Source organism: Tachypleus tridentatus, chromosome 8 (assembly GCF_004210375.1).
Source record: "Tachypleus tridentatus isolate NWPU-2018 chromosome 8, ASM421037v1, whole genome shotgun sequence".
Classification (NCBI taxonomy): domain Eukaryota; kingdom Metazoa; phylum Arthropoda; class Merostomata; order Xiphosura; family Limulidae; genus Tachypleus; species Tachypleus tridentatus.
In genome coordinates, this window is record NC_134832.1 from 50,332,170 (window position 1) to 50,348,092 (window position 15,923).

General features: G+C 37.0%; 1 protein-coding gene across 5 annotated transcripts in view; it reads right to left on the minus strand.

The window, feature by feature from the left end:
- Positions 1 to 15,923, minus strand: part of LOC143222369 (semaphorin-2A-like) — a 222,792-nt gene that overhangs the window by 133,386 nt on the left and 73,483 nt on the right. The window lies entirely within an intron of this gene.

Genomic DNA, 15,923 nt, shown 5'->3' on the forward strand with positions numbered 1-15,923 from the left:
TATAATCTGTATCTTTAAACGTAATTCTACACGTGTATTTTATAATATATAATCTGTATCTTTAAACGTAATTCTACACGTGTATTTTATAATATATAATCTATATCTTTAAACGTAGTTCTACAGGTGTATTTTATAATATATAATCTGTATCTTTAAACGTAGTTCTACAGGTGTATTTTATAATATATAATCTGTATCTTTAAACGTAATTCTACACGTGTATTTTATAATATATAATCTGTATCTTTAAACGTAATTCTACAAGTGTATTTTACATAATCTGTATCTTTAAACGTAGTTCTACAGGTGTATTTTATAATATGTAATCTGTATCTTTAAACGTAGTTCTACAGGTGTATTTTATAATATATAATCTGTATCTTTAAACGTAGTTCTACAAGTATATTTTACATAATCTGTATCTTTAAACTAATTCTACAGGTGTGTTTTATAATATGTAATCTGTATCTCTCAACGTAGTTCTACAGGTGTATTTTATAATATATAATCTGTATCTTTAAATTACTTCTATAGGTGTATTACTGCAGATGTATTTTATAATATGTAATCTGTGTCTCTATACGTACTACTGCAGGTTTATCTTGTAATATATAGTCTGTGTGTTCATAAATACTCCTCTGTGTGTATCTTGTATTCTTAGTTGCATTTTTCCAGGTGTATCTTATCATATGTAATCTGCGGGTGGATCTTATAACATATATTTTGTATTTTCAGATGTACGTTTTCAGTTGTATTATATAATTCCGCATCTTTAAACGCGGTTCTGATGTATCACGTGTCTAACATCTTCCTCGTAGAAACCCTATGGTATGTTATTAATGTCACTTAGTTTTTCACCAGTCTTTTAGCGACATCTAGAGAGACCTTATGACCGTCCACTTTCCACAAGCTATGCTGTCCTCTCACGTACAATTAACTACTAGTGGTTTTCAATAAACTTCGTCATCACCATGCGCTTTCTGAGGTCAGGCTTATCAAATTTTATGGGTACTTTAGTTGATATAAAACCCGTAAGATGTAGAGTTTATTTTAGAGGGGGTTTCCGCTACATACCAGTTCCCCCAACGTTCCTCCACGTGTACTTAATCTCCTTGAGGCAGTAATGGAAACGTTTCATGAACCAAGTGTGTGAAGCTCAAACCCCAGAACTATAAAGCAAGTCCTAAGAAGCAATAAGTTTAATCCTCGACTATGAAACGATAAATAAATTATCTTATTTTCCAAACAGTATACAGTAATAAATAAATATAATTACTGTCAAAAACAAAAATCTACAAATACAGCCCTGCTTCTCAGAGAAAAAGCTGAGAGCTTGAAACGTTAATATTTGCGCTCAGAATCTCGAGTTGATCAAAACCCAGCTAACCCTATGAGCTGAAAACGAAGAAACAGACAAAATGCATTACAGTTACTACGACTTAGTTCAGTTGTCACTGCGTCTACACAAATGTACTTATCTCTGTAATAAACAATGCAGTTCAGTTGAAATAGAAAAGTTATATAACTGCTTTGTTTGAGGATATACGAAACACGGGCAGTTAACTTAGAGAACAAAAACAGTAGGACGCATGCGTAGAAAGTGGTTGTGATCAAGGAGAAAGTTTCACAATAAGCTATCTGTGCTCAGCCTACAACGGGTATCGAAAACCTAATTTTAACGTCGAATCCTGCAGCCTTGCCGCCGAGTCAATGAGAGGTCCATGTGGGGGCCGCCAGGTTTTTCTTTCCTTTACGAAATGTCTATTTCTTTAGTTATCCGGTTATTGTTTCACGTTAGCTACCCAGGCTAAAGTTTTTTTCTTTGCCAATTGTCTATTTCTTTAGTTACTCGGTCTTTGTTTCATGTTAGCGATCTAGGCGCAGGTTTTTGTTTTGCTAATTGTCTATTTCTTTAGTTACGTGGTATTTGTTTTATGTTGGTCTCCACAGTGGATAAACAGCATTCCGTCGTGCCCAATTCAGGAACATTAAATGTTTAGTATTCCATTCAGGAGTAGTAGTACTACCAATATATTCCATGGTTAAAGTATTTGACCTATCTTATTTTCAATTACATTTAACAGAAAATGATAATAAATGAAACTTTTAATAGTTTGTACGCTTTTAACGTTCAGAAACATCAAAAAGTCCAAACCAACGACATTCATGTACAAAAAGGAAGTTTGTTCTTCATCGGAACACGTGCATGTTTGCAGCACGCTTGTAGCAAATCCTCCATTCTGTGTGGAAAATGAAACATTATTAATAGTGGAATATTTGTTATCTCACGTAACATGTTCTTAAAGCTATTAATAGTGTTTCTTCACTTTTTATATACGGCCATATTCTTAAAACTGTTACTGGTGTTACTCACTTTTTACGTAGCATGCTCTTACAACTATTATCAGTACCAGCTGATTACCCGTGGTGCCGGAGCATTAGATCTGCGCGTGACGTGTCATGACGTCATATCTGCACCCTCAGAATGGAAAAAAGGTCTTCGTAAAGGGAAACGGAGGCAAATTGGGAAAATCGTGACCCTTATTGCAAATATACATATACACAGAATAAAAATTTTGCGACACTGGAGATCCACATCACGTAATAAAAAAGTTTATCCCGTATCATATAAGCAAGAGTTCCATTACGGTAATATTACTCCACTTTTTGCGTAACATGTTCTTACAACTACGCTACTCCACTTCTCAGTTAGCATGTTCTTAAAGCTATTATCAATGTTACTCTATTCTTCATATAGTGTATTCTTACATCTCTTTACAATTTTATTTCATTTTTTACACGACATACTCTTACACTGACTGTTAGGTCTGATTCCTCGGATATTCTCACAAAGCTACACAAGGTCTTTTTGCACCAGCCGTCTGTAATGTTGAACTTACAGATTAGAGAAAGAGTAGCTGGAAAAGAGCTGTCAACACACTTAGGACACTTATCTAGCTGAGCAGCTGGATATGACTGTTACTCTTATAACACACTCAAGTCCTGAAAGTAGGAGCATAATTTTCCGGCAACATAGACCCTTGAATTCATCGTCCAGAACGTTAACCAAAAGGCCACGCCCAAACCCGAGTACTGTTACTTAACTTTCAATGCAAAACATTCTTAAGCCTACTAATACGTTGCTTCACATCGTATACAATGCATTCTTAAACCTACTAATACGTTGCTTCACATCGCATTCAACGCATTCTTAAACCTACTAATACGTTGCTTCACATCGTATACAACACATTCTTAATATTACTGCTATATTAAACTGCTTCTATGTGTTATTTTATTTTTAATGTAAAACATTCTAAGACAACTGATAAATTAACTTCACCTTTTACAACACATTCTTCAAACTACTACCACGTTACTTCGTTTCTTTATACCATATCCGTAAGATAACATTTACCTCTATAGCTACAATAAATCATTTACAGTATACAATATTTGATCTTTAAAATCACTTGGAGTTATAAAAGCTAGGGTTAACAGTACTAGTGGAGTTTAAATACAATATTTATACACTACACTCTGTTGTAATTACTGAGGTTCTGTCATAACAGATAGAATATTGCATTCTGCTTTAAATAAACAAAACAAAACAAAAGCAAAACTGCATGTGCCCCCAGTGGCTCAGCGGGATGTCTGCAGACTTACAACGCTAAAAACCGGTTTCGATACTCGAGGTGGGCAGAGCAAAGATAGCCCATTGAGTAGCTTTGTGCTTAATTCAAAACAATAACAAAACGCATGCTTCCCTTTAAACGAAGCCCCCCGCGAGTGCAGCGGAAAGTCTACGGATTTCCAACACTCAAATCAGGGGTTTGATCCCACTCGGTGGGCTCAGCAGATAACCCGATGTGGCTTTGCTATAAGAAAACACACACTTTTGGCCCGGCATGGCCAAGTGGGTTAAATCATTCGACTCGTAATCTATGGGTCGCGGGTTCGAATCCCCAAACATGCTCGCCCTTTCAGTCGTGGGGGCATTATAATTGACGGTAAATCCCACTATTCATTGGTAGAAAAGTAGCTAAAGAATTGACGGTGGGTGGTGATGACTAGCTGCCCTCACTCTAGTCTTACACTGCAAAGTTAGGGACGGCTAGCCCCTCGAGTAGCTTTGTGCGAAATTCAAAAACAAACCCTTTAAACGACCCATCCATCACACAGCGTCAACTTTCTAAACTAGAGCTGGTATATCATACACTAATTAAATCATCCAATCATGTTCAACCACAGTAATTCGCTTTACATCTATCTATTAGTTCATGCATCACTAAGTTTAAAGTTTTTTTTTATTGAGTGTTGTTTTTGTTTTTTTCGAATAGGAAAATAATTTATCGCCTCAGTCACTTACCAGTGCAAAGGATGGAAAGTTTATATACAATCACTTCTCTGTAAAGCTAATGATAACCGAGCAAACACCCTCTCTATCAACTTACAGAAAGAAAAAACAACAACTTGATTTCACGACGTTTAAATTGACTCTTTTACAACGGAAACTGGCACTGCAGGCATTATTGTATTTAATAGCGCGAGCCACGTTTTACGTGGTAAAAAAGTAATAACTGTAATTAACTTGTAGTTAAGAACTCCTGTTCTCATGAAATATGCATGGATTCTTTGACTTATTATCTTCTTCTGATTAATCATACGACTTGTCCAAACTACTGTCAGCAGCTTAAGTTTAATGAACCACGATGCGCTACTTGTTTGACTCGCATCCTTACTCGGTTCTTGCAAAATTAATCATTTATTACAGTCCGGTTCCCCAGTGGCACAACTGTATGTCTGCGAGCTCGTACTACTAGAAACCGGATTTCGATACCTGTGATGGGCAGAGCACGGATAGCCCACTGAGTAGCTTTGTGCTTAACTTCAAACAAGCAAAACTTGCAGTTAGCTAGCAGTCGAAATATTACTAAAATAAATAGTCTGTTTGTTTGTTTTTTGAATTTCGTGCAAAGCTACTCGAGGGCTATCTGCGCTAGCCGTCCCTAATTTAGTAGTGTAAGACTAGAGGGAAGGCAGCTAGTCATCACCACCCACCGCCAACTCTTGGGCTACTCTTTTACCAACGAATAGTGGGATTGACCGTCACATTCTACGCCCCCACGGCTGGGAGGGCGAGCATGTTTAGCGCGACGCGGGCGCGAACCCGCGAATTACGAGTCGCACGCCTTACGCGCTTGGCCATGCCAGGCCGCAAAATCTTATACCGTTAATATCCTTAATTTTTAACAATGTAATTTATCTTTATTTTTAAAATACGGCACAATGTATAGTATAATAAAGTATTGTTTTATCAATTTCACCCTTAGAATTTGATTGTAAGTCACTGAAATAAAACAAAAATTATTACAATTTACTTATTCAGTCTAGTTTATACTATAAAAGTTTTTATTAATGAACATTGAGAGAAAGCCGAAATAAGTACAACGTTTGTAGTATCCTAGTCGACCTTATGAACTCTGGCATTATGCGAAAGACCTCGTCGGCTCTGGAAATTGCAAATGTAGTACGTTTAACGTATCCTCATGGCCAAGCGCGTAAGGCGTGCGACTCGTAATCCGAGGGTCGCGGGTTCGCGCTCGCGTCGCGCTAAACATGCTCGCCCTCCCAGCCGTGGGGTGTATAATGACGGTCAATCCCACTATTCAAAAAGAATTGGCGGTGGGTGGTGATGATTACTTACACTCTAAATTAGGGACGGCTAGCACAGATAGTCGTGTACAAATTCTTAACGTATCCTCATTTGCTTTTACAAAAGAGTTCTCAGAATTAATTACACCTCCTTGTACAATTCTAGTGTAAAACCAATTATTTATTTCAAATTAATGAATTGTGAAAAATAACTTAGAATATAATAATTCATTTCATTATCTCAAACAAACATTCTTTATTTTCACAATAAAACAATCGAACATTCGCTCACGTGTATCTTACGTTTGATTTCATCATTTTCATTTCTTAAAGGAAATCTTAAGGAATCGAATATATTTAGTGCTCAACAATGAAAATATCTGTGTATTATCTCATTTTAATCTAGTTGAAGTATATATTATTAGCATTCCATTATACTGGAATAAACCTTTCTTAACTTGTATATACTAGTTATATTCTTTAGCACTAATAATTGAAAGGTTATGTAATATGTTTTTTCTGTTCTTACTTTCACATAACGTATGTCATGTTGCTATTCTCTGCTGAAACAATTAAAGTTTTAATGTAGTTGGATAAGACGGCCCCTTCCAAATTAAAATTACGTACTGTTGTTCTTGTTTTGAATTAAGCATAAAGCTGCACAATGGGCTATCTGTTGTTATCGAAATCCGTTTAGCGTTGTAAGTCCGTTTTGAATTAAGCATAAAGCTGCACAATGGGCTATCTGTGCTCTGCTCACCACGGGTATCGAAATCCGTTTAGCGTTGTAAGTCCGGGGACATACCGCTGAGCCACTGGGGGGCAAATTATTGTTGTTGTTTTTTAAATTAAGCACAAAGCTACACAATAGGCTATCTGTGCTCTGTCCACCACGGGTATCGAAACCCGGTTTTTAGCGTTGTAAGTCCGCAAACAGACCGCTGAATTATTGGGGAGAAATTTTGTACTGAATAATTGAATGTATCCATGAGAAAAAAAATAATTTTAGCATCTGAGAAAGTAAACTTTTTCAAATAATACATGTTAATCTACTTAAATCTTGACACATTAATTAAATTCTAAAAAATGTGGTTTAATGATTCATTATATTCATTCATCAGAGAATAACGGAAAGGTTGGGTAGACTTTTTTGGCCTTATATAGGAAACTCCGTATTGTATTTAAGTATCAACATGCTGGTTACAGGCCCTTAACAACACGAGTCAAACAGAAATATACCACCAACGCAGATATTAACCCACAAATTGTTGCTGGGGTCCTCCAAGGTACTCGTTTTTGTTTTATTTTCACAGATGAGTGTTGTAACAGAGAGAAAAATCACGTTTTTGTTTGCTTCCAGTTAAATATAAAACTGTACAATGGGCTATCTGCGTGTGACCATCTCGAACATTGTATCCCAAGACGGCTGGTATGAGTATTAACTTTTTTATTAAAATAAAGTGGAGAACAACGTTTGTTATTTCAATAAAAGTTTTAATACCCGCACCAGCCGTTTTGAGATACATCTTTACTTCACGTGGGTTTCTCGTCATCACGAATTGCATCTGTGTTATTGAAACCTGGTTTTTATAGTTACAAGTCCGTAGACTCGACTTATCACTGTGCCTTTTTCTTTTTTGGGGGTGGGGTGGGAGGTGTAAGAAAAAGGTACAGAATTACGTAATGTAATGTGTATTCCACCGATAGTAAATCAAAAACACAGAATTACGTAATGTAATGTGTATTCCACCGATAGTAAATCAAAAACACAGAATTACGTAATGTAATGTGTATTCCACCGATAGTAAATCAAAAACACAGAATTACGTAATGTAATGTGTATTCCACCGATAGTAAATCAAAAACACAGAATTACGTAATGTAATGTGTATTCCACCGTCAATATATCAAAAACACAGAATTACGTAATGTAATGTGTATTCCACCGTCAATACATCAAAAACACAGAATTACGTAATGTAATGTGTATTCCACCGTCAATACATCAAAAACACAGAATTACGTAATGTAATGTGTATTCCACTGACAGTAAATCAAAAACACAGAATTACGTAATGAATTGTGTATTCCACAAAAAACAATCAAACAAACAAAATCGTTTGTCGTTATGTTGAGATTAAACCCAAACTTTAAATCGGAAACTTGGTATTTTTACGTAAGTCATTTTGATAATTACAAAATCAGTTCTCTTGGTGTTGAACAAAGCAGCTTAGAGACAGTAAAATAAAGTTTCTTTTTACTATAAGGACGCTCCCCAAGCCGGTTAAAAACTTTATATACCCTTTCCTCCAAAGCTTGCCATCCGGGTTAAACACTTTATATACCTATTCCTCCAAAGCTTCCCAATCGGGTTAAACAATTTATATACCCTTTCCTCCAAAGCTTGCCATCCGGGTTAATCACTTTATATACCCGTACCTCCAAAGCTTGTCAATCGGCTCTTTGTTTTTGTTTATTTTTTTAATTTCGCGTGAAGCTACACGAGGGCTATCTGCGCTAGCCATCCCTAATTTAGCAGTGTAAGACTAGAGAGAAAGCAGCTAGTCATCATCAGCCACCGCCAATTCTTGGGCTACTCTTTTACCAACGAATAGTGGGATTGCCCGTTTCATTATAACGCCTCTACGGCTAAAAGGGCGAGCATGTTTGGTGTGACGAAAATTCGAACCCGCGACCCTGAGATTACGAGTCAAGTGCCTCAACCACCTGGCCACGATGGGCAACAGTGATTGGAACACTATTTCTGTTAGCAAACTGATCAAACAACAACTGTTTCCATGTGGAGTGGATTAAGTTGGTAAAGTATGATTCGTCATCAGTTTATATCACATGAAACTAGAGTAAGGATTACTTAGTCTTAGATTATTTGTTCTAACACCATGCATTATTAAATATGATTGTCTTAACTTGAACAGAGCCAGTCTTTTTTGGTTCTGGAGCTGGTTCAGTCACCATACACTTTAACAAATATTAACAGAAACCTTCGGGCGAATTTCTTTGCTTATTTTCTTGCTAAGCGCAAAGCTAAACAGTGGACCATCATTGTTATGCCCACCGTGGGTATCGAAACCTGAATTTTAGCGTTATATAAGTCTTAACACCATGAGACTTCTGAATGTATAATAATGTGTCGACTATCTTTGCTGAGTCCATGTTTGGATTGGTCCGGCACGATAATGTGGTTAAGACTTTCGACTCGTAATCCGAGGGTCGCGGGTTCGAATCTCCGTCACACCAAACATGCTCACCCTTTCAGACCTGGGGACGTTATAATGAGACGGTCAATCCCACTATTCGTTAGTAAAAGAGTAGCTCAAGAGTTGACGGTGGGTGGTGATGACCAGCTGCCTCCCCTCTAGTCTTACACTGCTAAATTAAGGATGGCTAGCGCAGATAGCCCTCGTGTAGCTTTGCGTGTAATTCAAACCAAACCAATGTTTGGATTATGTATAACACACCACACCGTTCTATTGATTTAATAAGTTGAACATTTTTATCAGTGTTTCAGCTACTAATATTTTATAGATCAAACCACCAAAACTCTGAGAAGAGATGTTTTAAACACGATTAAAACCAATTGGGTTTTTTTTTTCTTTCTTTCACTTAAAAAAAAACACAAACTTACTGGTTATCTGTTAAGAGGATGTTTTTTCAACAAATACCACATTCCTATACTGAGTTTCACAGCTTTGATTATCCAGGAAAACCACACGCTGTCAGCTGAAGACGGATAGCAGGCTAGCCCTCTCAAATCTGTCTTCATTTATTGGTTTATCCAAGGCAGCTCTATCGATAAAGATTTACAGTTGGCACCTATCTCTAAATAGTTTTCTTTACGTACGAGTGGCAGGTCTGTTTATTTTTATTTTTTTTATTCGTCGACTTCTTTTTGGGGCATATAAACGGCAATAAAAATTTAAGAAAAGTGACAACAGAAATCATTCCATCAATCCTTCACAATATTTTTTAAAAAAGCGCATTTTTTTACAGTTGAAGTTGTTACAAAAACATTATTGATTATTCTGGCTTTTGGAAAAGAAAAAAAAACAATTTAAAAAAGACCCCTATTATTACTCAAAAAACAGGGAACATTACAAAAGTTACGAAACTTGCGACGGTGTCTTCTTGATCTTAAATGATAATGAAAATGAATAAAAAGATAATATTTTGTTATTTAACCCTTTACCAGATGAACTTCATAATAATTACACTTCACTCTATTTCGAATTTCGCGCAAAGCTACACGAGGGCTATCTGCACTAGTTGTCCCTAATTTAACAGGAAAGACAGCTAATCATCACCACCCACTACAAACTCTTATAACCAACGAGTGGCGGGATTGACTGTAACATTATATCGCCCCCACATGTTTAGCGTGACGGAGATTCGAACTCGCGACCCTCGGACTACGAGCCCCATGCCGGGCCCACTTTATTTGATCTAGTTCAGAGCATAACAATGGGCTATTTATGCAGTTGTCGTTCAAGCAACTAAAGATATAAAATGAACACCATTGTGTCGGTCATGTATCAACTAGGCTGCTGAACCTTGATATAACGAAAGGCCTCGTCGACACAGACAATATAGTTGATATCTTTGATAACATATTATTAAATAATCGTCTTGTCTTTACTCTGACTCATATATTGGTTTTAGAATTATGTAACCACTGTTTATGATGTTCAATGTCACTTGTTAGTTCACAATGTATATAAGTTCTGTGAAGTACACTGGAAACGCTCACTTTGACGAGCCTGCGCCATCTTTTGACGACATTGAGAACCTTAGCAAAGCAGGAAGTAAAAGCTGTGTATCTCGCAGTTGTCGGGTGTAATTAGTTGAGATGCAGACCAGATGGAGCTACTACATTTCAGGCGCCAAAACAACATTTACCATTGGGGTTCTAATGAGGGGAGGAAAAACATTTTTATTGTGAGGTCTCTGCGAACCAAGAGTCCCGAAAAACTGTGTAACATAACCACCTGTATATTATTTATAAACTAGGGTCATTTGATGAATTATTAGAATACGGGTACAAATACTATAGCTGTTTCATTGGGCCACACAGGGCAAGGTCACAAGTAAAAAAAAAAACGACTTTTGTTTATGTATCCATTTGTTCTTATCAGCCACTAAGCTAAGAGCTTTTATCCTTTCAAACTAAATTAGTTTTTGCTTGGTTAGAACTAATGATATCCGCCAAGTTGTAGCGACCAACGTCTGGAAACATGTTCTGCAACTAAGGTACGTGTTGGCGACAATCTACAATCCCCCAAATAACGGTTCCTCTCCGCTGGCTACGTAAGATAAACACCTAGAGTTAGTATTGTCTCCCGGGGACAGATAGATACAGGGGGACATTCTTTGGATGCCTACTTATCTGTAGCTACATAAGGTAAACACCCAGAGTTAGTATTTTCTCCCGGGGACAGATAAATACGGGGAGACATTCTTTAGATACCTACCTATCTGTAGCAACGTAAGGTAAACACCTAGAGTCAGTATTGCCTCCTGGGGACAGATAAATACGGGGGACATTCTTTAGATAGCTACTTATCTGTAGTTACGTAAGGTAAACACCCAGAATCAGTGTTGTCCATCTGACTTACGGGAATAGAGAAATACAGATATATCTCTTTCCTGACCAAAGCTTAGTCATAAGCTCGCTTCAAGAAGCATTTTCTATTCACACCATAAAACTGTAAAGAATATAAGGCAGTCCACGAAAATAGTCATAATAAGCTCGCCAGCACAGGTGACAGTTATTTACAAATAACGATGCTTTCTCCCCAGAAAACACTTTATTTGAAACTTTCAAACTTTTTAGTAGTGTAAGACTAGAGGGAAGGCAGCTAGTCATCACCACAAACTCTTGAGTTACTCTTTTACTAACGAATAGTGGAATTGACTGTCACTTTTAACACATTTGGTGTAATGGGGATTCGAACCCGCGACCCTTTGATTACGAATCGAGTGCCATAACCATGTGGCCATGCCGGGCCCGAGTTGGTAATACTAATTACGTACCTAACTAGTCTATTAACAGTGTACTGACCCCTGTTCGAAACAATCAATTGTTCCTTTTACTGTTCGCTAAGCCTAGTATTTATTTATTGACGATAGGTGCTAAGCCTAGTATTTATTCATTGATGATGGGTGCTAAGCCTAGTGTTTATTCATTGATGGTCGGTGCTAAGCCTAGTGTTTATTCATTGATGATGGGTGCTAAGCCTAGTGTTTATTTATTGATGATGGGTGCTAAGCCTAATGTTTATTCATTGATGGTCGGTGCTAAGCCTAGTGTTTATTCATTGATGATGGGTGCTAAGCCTAGTGTTTATTTATTGATGATGGGTGCTAAGCCTAGTATTTATTCATTGATAATTAGTACTTTAAAGAGTTTGAAAGTAAGCCTTTGTGGTTAAGTGAAAAAATGCACTGATTATTTCGTTTACGTGAAAAATAATCCTGTTAAATTTTGCATGTTTGTAAACATACAATTTTAAGAACTTCCTTGGTCCGTTTCTAGTTTTATTTTATATTATTATTTTCTTATCTTTAGTTCTCATTGTATTTTGTTGTTGTAAATCACAAAGCTACACTATAACTACTGCTACAAAGTGATCTAACCATTCGGTATCGAAACTCGATTTTTAGCGTTGTAAGCTCACTGACCGTTAAATCGCTAGTATTAGAGTTGTTGTTTGTTATTGAGCATAAAGCTACACAGAGAACTATTTGTACTCATGGGTATCGAAACCCGGTTTCTAGCGTTGTAAGTCTGGATGTTTGACCAAAGTGACCACTCCGTTTACATTATGTAATTATCTACAATGTCATTTACCCATGACTTAAGTCACAGTCTACGTATCGTCACAAAACACCACCTACTTTTAATGTATTTACAACAACTAAATAAAAAAAAAAAACACCCAAGTATGTATGATATTTTCTAATCTCATTTCTTCAAAGGACAATAAACTGACGTCATTATCCGAAACTAAATCCAATTTGTATCCCTTTTTTTTTGCTGAAAAGCAACCCAAGGAAAATGAGGTAAACGCACGTGATCATTAGTAGCCATGTGCACGTGTAAATAACATTATGCAACAGATTACATTAAGCGGTTAAAACAAAGTTTATATAAAAAAAAGTGTGTAATACCGACATAGTAAATAATACAAATATATAGAGAAAATGCGATACGTACATGTCTATGACCATATTTCCCATTATTCCTTACTTTATAATACACACACCTAGATACATGGGCCCCGGCATGGCCGGGTGGGTTAAGGCGTTCGACTCGTAATCTGAGAGCCGCGGGTTCCAATTCCCGTCGCACCAGAAATGCTCGCCCTTTCAGCCGTGGGGGCGTTATAATGTGACGATAAATCCCACTATTCGGTGGTTAAAAGAGTAGCCCAAGAATTGACGGTGGGTGGTGATGACTAGCTGCCTTTCCTCTGGCTTTACACTGCAAAAATTAGAGACGGCTAGCGCAGATAGCCCTCGTGTAGCTTTGCGGGAAATTCTGTAACAAACAAACGAAACCTAGATACATACACGTCTTTAAACAACAGTCAATATCATTCGAGAACCTCTCGTGACTATATGCGTTTTATCCCAGTTTTTACAAGCGTGTATTGAGCTTACAATTATATTAAAAAGAAAAGTTATTCTTACTTCATTTCTTTTAAAATTTTAAGATAAGCTAAAATACATTATCTTAATCATAGAAACAATGCAACAATAAATAATTTGTTTAGAATAACGCCAGGAACTGAATAGATTTCCAGCTGAAAATCGAACGGGCGAGGATAACTAAATCACCACTGACGTAAGAAGTAATCCGTTTAAAAATAACGTAACATGAAGTGACAGAAGCTGAGTAGACGGAAGAGACAGGCCACAACAAGTAAATGAAATCCTACGACTGTGAAATTCTAGTATAGTCGGCCATTTTTAAGAATTGTATTTTTTCTTGTAACAAAGCCACATCGGACTATCTGTTGAGCCCACCGAGGGGAATCAAACCCTTGATTTTAGCGTTGTGAATCCGGAGACATACCGCTGTACTAGCGGGGGGGGGGGAGATTTTTAAGAATTATGAAACAAAAATAATTTTTTGTTTGTAATTAAGCACAAAATTAGAGAACGGACAACCTGTGTTGGGCCCACTACGAGAAAGTAAATTAAGTTTTTAGCAATTATAATTTCTCAGAGTTGCAGCTAAGCCGCGAGGAAATGAAGGAATAAGTAATATAATTATGTTGTCAAATAAACTTTGTTTCTACAACTTTAAATAACCTATCGTCATAACGCCCTCTGTATTAAATCGGCCTTCGGTTTGTTTTTGTTGTTTTGTCAACTCGACAACTTAGGACTTTCATGAAAACAATACTGAATGCTCTGAATGAATTACTAACTTGCCTAAAAACCCCGAGAGCGTTGAAAATGTTTTTCATTTATGTTTTTGGGAAATCTGTTCTTTGTCGGAATAGCACATACAGAGTTAATGAGTCATGGGCCCTTCAAAATCCCTTTCAGAAAGAGACATATATCAGAGGGCGTATCGTGGAGAGTAAGAGACTAGCAGTTACACCGTCCATGTTTCACACGTGTTGCCGGTCCATTATAATTTTTATATATACATAGTAGATAATTGATTCATTAAGAATAATTGTTCCTGACATAATTATTAATGATTTTCACGAAGTAGTTTGAATATTACAAAGTGCTGTCATTAACATAGATGTTTTGATTTAACTTCGTCTCCTCCATTGAAACGATTTAAGTTCAAAACAAGCAAACACAACAGTCCGTTTCTAATATTAAAAACTGTAATGTTTTCAGTTTCAAAAATTCGTTTGGTTTCGCTTGTTTTGAATTTCGCGCAAAGCTACACGAGAGCTATCTGCGCTAGCTGTCCATAATTTTGCAGCTACTCTTTTACCAACGAATACTGGGATTGATAGTCACATTGTAACGCCCCCCCCCAGCTGAAAGGGCGACCATGTTTGGTGTGATAGGGATTCGAACCAGCGACCCTCGGATTACGAGTCGAGTTCCTTAACCACCTGGCCGGGCCGGGCCCTATCGATTTGACCTCGTCTCCTTCTCCACTGGAACAATTAAAGTTAAAAACAAGCAAACATAATAGTGCGTTTCTAATATTAAAAACTGTAATGTTTCAAATATTTGTTTCCTCGCTATAAACTAATTTTGGTATTTATTCTTGCTTGAGAACAATCGCATTTTTTTTGATTCAGGATATACAGAACGGACTGTGCAACCCAAACCATCATTAGTTTAGTACCTATCAGTTAATTCAAGCGAAATACAGTTCAATCTACACTTTACCGAACGTGTGTTACTTGGTTATATTAGTTTCAGACAATTCTACTTCTCATCAGCAATCGTCAACACAAGTTATCCAAAGAAATATCACGATTGGTCAGTATTATAGCCAACGGTGGTCAATGACAAATTTTCTTTACTTCACCTATCCAGTGCATGAAGTCTTCTCGTGGCGACTATAAAGCACGTTCATCAACACGTTTCATCATCGGTTTACGAAATTATTGTACTTTTTCTCCAATTCTCTTAACCACAAGAAATTCACTCCTTTCTCCAACACCATACCACAACCTTGTTTCTTCGTTGGAGACAAACTAAGAAAAATCGGGTTTTAAAGAACTGGAGGAAAATTTGGTTGTCTTTTTAACTTATTCGTCAATTATTATACGAATGCAAGTTTTGTATGTCTAAGGTTTTTAATCGCAATAGTTCTCTACTGTTCCTAGAGGATTGTTACTTAGAAGTTTTAACAATTTCGTGAATATCATCTTGAAAGGTCGTGGAGTGATAATTACACTCTAATTACGGATTGTTCCTACGGGTTTTTAGGTTACGCAAGGTTTATTGTTTGATGTGTTGACATTGGCGCAAACGTAGTCGAGTGATATCTGGCGACAGTGGTCCCTACTTTAGAAGTGGAACACTAGTCAAAACCACTCACTGTTAACTCTTGGGCTATTATTTTACTAACGAATAGTGGGATTATGCGTCACATTATAATGCCCCCACAGCTGAAAGTGAGAGCATGTTCGGTGAAGGGATTCGAACCCGCTACTCCCACCCCCACTCACAAACACATTGCGAATTGAGTGCCTTTACTACTATTAGGTTTATCAGTTCTACGTTATATGAAAACGAAACTATTGTTATGCACGAAAAATGCT